This window comes from Mauremys reevesii, linkage group 5 (genome assembly GCF_016161935.1).
Source record: "Mauremys reevesii isolate NIE-2019 linkage group 5, ASM1616193v1, whole genome shotgun sequence".
Lineage (NCBI taxonomy): Eukaryota > Metazoa > Chordata > Testudines > Geoemydidae > Mauremys > Mauremys reevesii.
Window position 1 is genome coordinate 139,788,141 of NC_052627.1, and position 7,031 is coordinate 139,795,171.

Consider the following 7,031-nt stretch of genomic DNA (forward strand, 5'->3'; position numbering starts at 1 on the left):
CAGTCCTCCCGACACACACACACTGCATCACACTCAGCCCAACACTGCTCCACATGGCCCAGTCCTCCCGTAACACACACTGCATCACACTCAGCCCAACACTGCTCCACATGGCCCAGTCCTCCGTAACACACACACTGCATCACACTCAGCCCAACACTGCTCCACATGGCCCAGTCCTCCCGACACACACACTGCATCACACTCAGCCCAACACTGCTCCACATGGCCCAGTCCTCCCGTAACACACACACTGCATCACACTCAGCCCAACACTGCTCCACATGGCCCAGTCCTCCCGTAACACACACACTGCATCACACTCAGCCCAACACTGCTCCACATGGCCCAGTCCTCCCGACACACACAGTGCATCACACTCAGCCCAACACTGCTCCACATGGCCCAGTCCTCCCGACACACACACACTGCATCACACTCAGCCCAACACTGCTCCACATGGCCCAGTCCTCCCGACACACACACTGCATCACACTCAGCCCAACACTGCTCCACATGGCCCAGTCCTCCCGTAACACACACACTGCATCACACTCAGCCCAACACTGCTCCACATGGCCCAGTCCTCCCGACACACACACACTGCATCACACTGAGCCCAACACTGCTCCACATGGCCCAGTCCTCCCGACACACACACTGCAACACACTCAGCCCAACACTGCTCCACATGGCCCAGACCTCCCGACACACACTGCATCACACTCAGCCCAACACTGCTCCACATGGCCCAGTCCTCCCGACACACACACTGCATCACACTCAGCCCAACACTGCTCCACATGGCCCAGTCCTCCCGACACACACACACTGCATCACACTCAGCCCAACACTGCTCCACATGGCCCAGTCCTACCATAACACACACACTGCATCACACTCAGCCCAACACTGCTCCACATGGCCCAGTCCTCCCGACACACACACACTGCATCACACTGAGCCCAACACTGCTCCACATGGCCCAGTCCTCCCGACACACACACACTGCATCACACTCAGCCCAACACTGCTCCACATGGCCCAGTCCTCCCGACACACACACTGCATCACACTCAGCCCAACACTGCTCCACATGGCCCAGTCCTCCCGACACACACACTGCATCACACTCAGCCCAACACTGCTCCACATGGCCCAGTCCTCCCGACACACACACACTGCATCACACTCAGCCCAACACTGCTCCACATGGCCCAGTCCTCCCGTAACACACACACTGCATCACACTCAGCCGAACACTGCTCCACATGGCCCAGTCCTCCCGACACACACACTGCATCACACTCAGCCCAACACTGCTCCACATGGCCCAGTCCTCCCAACACACACACACTGCATCACACTCAGCCGAACACTGCTCCACATGGCCCAGTCCTCCCGACACACACACTGCATCACACTCAGCCCAACACTGCTCCACATGGCCCAGTCCTCCCGACACACACACTGCATCACACTCAGCCCAACACTGCTCCACATGGCCCAGTCCTCCCAACACACACACACTGCATCACACTCAGCCCAACACTGTCCACATGGCCCAGTCCTCCCAACACACACACTGCATCACACTCAGCCCAACACTGATCCACATGGCCCAGTCCTCCCAACACACACACACTGCATCACACTCAGCCGAACACTGCTCCACATGGCCCAGTCCTCCCGACACACACACTGCATCACACTCAGCCCAACACTGCTCCACATGGCCCAGTCCTCCCAACACACACACACTGCATCACACTCAGCCCAACACTGCTCCACATGGCCCAGTCCTCCCAACACACACACACTGCATCACACTCAGCCGAACACTGCTCCACATGGCCCAGTCCTCCCGAAACACACACACAAGCACACACAGCCCAACACTGCTCCACATGGCCCAGTCCTCCCAACACACACACACTGCATCACACTCAGCCCAACACTGCTCCACATGGCCCAGTCCTACCATAACACACACACTGCATCACACTGAGCCCAACACTGCTCCACATGGCCCAGTCCTCCCAACACACACACACTGCATCACACTCAGCCCAACACTGCTCCACATGGCCCAGTCCTACCATAACACACACACTGCATCACACTGAGCCCAACACTGCTCCACATGGCCCAGTCCTCCCGACACACACACACTGCATCACACTCAGCCCAACACTGCTCCACATGGCCCAGTCCTCCCGACACACACACACTGCATCACACTCAGCCCAACACTGCTCCACATGGCCCAGTCCTCCCGACACACACACTGCATCACACTCAGCCCAACACTGCTCCACATGGCCCAGTCCTCCCGACACACACACTGCATCACACTCAGCCCAACACTGCTCCACATGGCCCAGTCCTCCCGACACACACACACTGCATCACACTCAGCCCAACACTGCTCCACATGGCCCAGTCCTCCCGACACACACACTGCATCACCTCAGCCCAACACTGCTCCACATGGCCCAGTCCTCCCGACACACACACACTGCATCACACTGAGCCCAACACTGCTCCACATGGCCCAGTCCTCCCGTAACACACACACTGCATCACACTCAGCCCAACACTGCTCCACATGGCCCAGTCCTCCCGACACACACACACTGCATCACACTCAGCCCAACACTGCTCCACATGGCCCAGTCCTCCCGACACACACACACAGCATCACCTCAGCCCAAAACTGCTCCACATCGCCCACTCCTCCCTACACACACACACTGCATCACACTCAGCCCAACACTGCTCCACATGGCCCAGTCCTCCCGACACACACACACTGCATCACACTGAGCCCAACACTGCTCCACATGGCCCAGTCCTCCCGTAACACACACACTGCATCACACTCAGCCCAACACTGCTCCACATGGCCCAGTCCTCCCGACACACACACACTGCATCACACTCAGCCCAACACTGCTCCACATGGCCCAGTCCTCCCGACACACACACTGCATCACACTCAGCCCAACACTGCTCCACATGGCCCAGTCCTCCCGACACACACACTGCATCACACTCAGCCCAACACTGCTCCACATGGCCCAGTCCTCCCGACACACACACACTGCATCACACTCAGCCCAACACTGCTCCACATGGCCCAGTCCTCCCATAACACACACACTGCATCACACTGAGCCCAACACTGCTCCACATGGCCCAGTCCTCCCGACACACACACACTGCATCACACTCAGCCCAACACTGCTCCACATGGCCCAGTCCTCCCGACACACACACACTGCATCACACTCAGCCCAACACTGCTCCACATGGCCCAGTCCTCACGACACACACACACTGCATCACACTCAGCCCAACACTGCTCCACATGGCCCAGTCCTCCCGACACACACACACTGCATCACACTCAGCCCAACACTGCTCCACATGGCCCAGTCCTCCCGTAACACACACACACTGCATCACACTCAGCCCAACACTGCTCCACATGACCCAGTCCTCCCGTAACACACACACTGCATCACACTCAGCCCAACACTGCTCCACATGGCCCAGTCCTCCCATAACACACACACTGCATCACACTCAGCCCAACACTGCTCCACATGGCCCAGTCCTCCCGACACACACACACTGCATCACACTCAGCCCAACACTGCTCCACATGGCCCAGTCCTCCCGTAACACACACACTGCATCACACTGAGCCCAACACTGCTCCACATGGCCCAGGCCTCCCGACACACACACTGCATCACACTCAGCCCAACACTGCTCCACTTGGCCCAGTCCTCCCGTAACACACACACTGCATCACACTGAGCCCAACACTGCTCCACATGGCCCAGTCCTCCCATAACACACACACTGCATCACACTCAGCCCAACACTGCTCCACATGGCCCAGTCCTCCCGACACACACACACTGCATCACACTCAGCCCAACACTGCTCCACTTGGCCCAGTCCTCCCGTAACACACACACTGCATCACACTCAGCCCAATATACCCCCCCTCCGCTTCTTCCCCCCTCCCCCCGGGCTGGGCCGCAGCGCATCCCCTTCCTTCCCTCCTAGGCTGGGGGCTGGGGGCCGCAATGTCTCCCCTGCCCCCTCCCCCAGCCAGGGGCCTGGCGCCTCCCTGCCTTGCTGGTTTGTTTCCAGCTGCCTCCGTTGACACTGTGAGTTTTCCCCTTTATGGAAATTCCTCAATTGAATTGCAGAGACAAGATTCCCCACCCCCACTTCCCTCCCCTCCCCACCCCACCCCAGACACTGCAGGGGCTCTGGTGGGCACACTGGGGTGAAATCTGATGTTGACATCCCCTAGACCCCCTCGCCTCCAGCAAGGAGAGATTGTCTTAAGCTTTTAGCTAAACATTTGGGGAAAAAACGGAAATGCAACAGTTGCCTCAAAAGACACTTTGTGGGGGTGTCCGACTAGCGTAGCTCTTTGCATTGTACAGAATTGTCTGTCGGTCTGTCCAGTGTGTGCGGGAGCGTGTGATGTCATATGTAGCTCTGCGGGGGGGTGCGGACACGCACACTCATCCCAATACAATGCAAAAATGTCGTTTTCCTATTGAATGTCTTAGCTGCTAAGAGGTGATTATTGTCTGACCCGGACTGCACAGACCACATGGTTTTGTTTACCAAAGTGAACCCATTTTTTAAAAAAAGATTTAAAAAAATATGAGATTTAAGGAAAATGTATTAGATTTGCTGTGTTGTATCTAAAGTGTTTATTGTAAATACAGTATTTGAACTTGTCCGGGGATCAGGGAGGGGATTCTGCCCCAAGCGAAAGTGGGAGTTTGGTTTGTTTCTCTGAGAATCTCTGAGTTTTACTGGCTGTTGAAGGTAAATAACTAGAGTTTATAACCGTTTCCTGCTGTTTGTAAGAGGATTTAATAGTATTTCATAATTTTAATAGATATTTTTCAATCTTTGTATAACATAAATGTATTTTTTTGCATTACATATTTTTGGGATATTATTTCAATGGAGCTTTTAAAAAACCAACCAACCCCAGATTGCGCAGTGGCTCACTTTGTATGTGTGAGAGTCTGGAGGGCAGTGACTGCCAGCCAGGGGTCTGTGTCCGTGACGTCCGGGCCTGGAGGGCTCGGGGCAAGTGGCTGGGACGTGTTGTCTGTTTTGCCAAGTGTCACTGCGGTTTTTATTAAAGCATAATACTGATGCTGACGATCCTGTTGAGATTTTTATTTCTGTTTTGTCACTGTTGCTGGATGCTGCAGAGCAGCTGTTCCCCCAGAAGGAATCACTCAGGTACTAAACAGTTTGACGGATTATCGTGAAGGCCGTTGGTGTGTCTGGTCTTTTGGTGCTGGTTGCAGGTAGGCAGCGAGGCTTGGAAGATGGAGCTAGATTTGGGCCTCCCGCAGAGCAGGAGCTGCCCTGGCTTGTTGTGCTGCCCCAGCAACCGCCCCAGCCTTTTGGGGACCTGCCAGGGGGTCTCTGGGCAGCCAGGGTGCTTGGAGCCCTCAGTCTAGGCAGAGCCCCTGGAGGAAACAGTCTGGCCGGGCTGCAGCATATCATGGGGTTCAAACTGCTGGCAACCCCCATGGGAAAATCTAACGTGCTGGCCTGTCCCCAGTGCGTGCGGCCCCGGGACGGCGTGTTCTGCCACTGGGGGATTTTGTATTCGAGATGCTCACAGAGGCTCCCCCGTAACTTAGTACCCGGTACGGGGCCCTGCTACCGAGCTGTAGCTGGGGCCTTTCCCTGCGTGAATCCTGCCCCGTTCAGCAGAGATTATGGGCTGTCGGCGGCCCCTGTGTTTGGGGGTCTCGGCTCCTACATCACACACTGAGCCCCGTGCTCTGCACTGACTGGACAGAGCCAGCGGAGAGGCCGGGCACTGCTGGGCCACAGACACTGAACCCCCCCCCCGCCCGCCGGGCTTGCCCTAGAGAGACGGGGGCACCCCCACCAGCACTGCCGGGCTGATGGCTTCACTAGCACCAAGGGCCTGCCCCCCCGCCGCCCCCGCCCGTAGCCCTATGCAGGGGTCCCGCCAGGAGCCTGTACGGCCGCAGGCTCTTTGAGCTCTTGGAGCTAGAGGAGGTGCCTGTGCGGCGCCAGGGGTCCCCGTGTTTCCTCAGGCACCGGAAAAGGGGGGGACGGAGCTCCCATCCTGACCAGAAAGTTCAACACCTTTCTCAGAGAGAGAGAATTCCGGCTGGGCTCCCTTAGCCTGTCCCTAGCCCCCAGCAGCGGGGACGTGCAGGACGCCTGCTCCCCCGGGCCCCAGGAAACCCCCCAGATGTGTAGTAGGAGACCCCACCCGGCCCCCCAAGTGCATGCAGAGGTCACAGGCCGCCTGCGGTGTCCGTTTCTGTCCGGCTGGCTGGGTCCGGCCGATCCAGGCGCCAGCCGGCGTCACCAGTTCCAGGCTCTGTCTGCTCAGCCGGGGCGGAAGCTAAACGGAGCTGCTGGTTCTGTGCCCCGCTCTGCCGGCTCGCCCTGTTCTCAGCCTGCCAGGACACCCGGCGTCCTGCTCAGCACGGCCGGGGGAGGCCAGGGAGGTGATGCGAAACGTCACCTTTCGGAGAGACTTGTTGAGGCGACGCGGGTGCAGGCTGGGCCCGAGGCCCCTTTGCTTTCGGCATTAGGAAGTAGCGGGACCAGAACCTTTTCCCTTCATGTCCCGAGGGGTGGGGTGTCCCAGCGGGGCTTTCAGCTCCTGAGTGGGGCAGGGTGCCTTGGGGGCGCTGGGCGACGTGGGGCAGGGGAGGGAAGGGGAGGGCCCTGGGGCAGCCTGGGGGAGCTGGGCGAGCTGAGGGGGAGGGGGGAGGTGTCATGAGGGGCACTGAGAAAGGCCATTGGGGCTGGATCTCAGGCGAGCCCCCAATCCCTTCCCGAACCCCCACGGCTCAAGGACGAGTCTCTGCTGCCATCCAGTGGCTGCTGCATTAACCGTGCTGCAGGCCATGGGGAGGCCGCTCCGGAGACCCCCAGGCGGGAGGGGAGGGCAGCTGGCCTGCAGGTAGCAGCCAGGGGAGCAG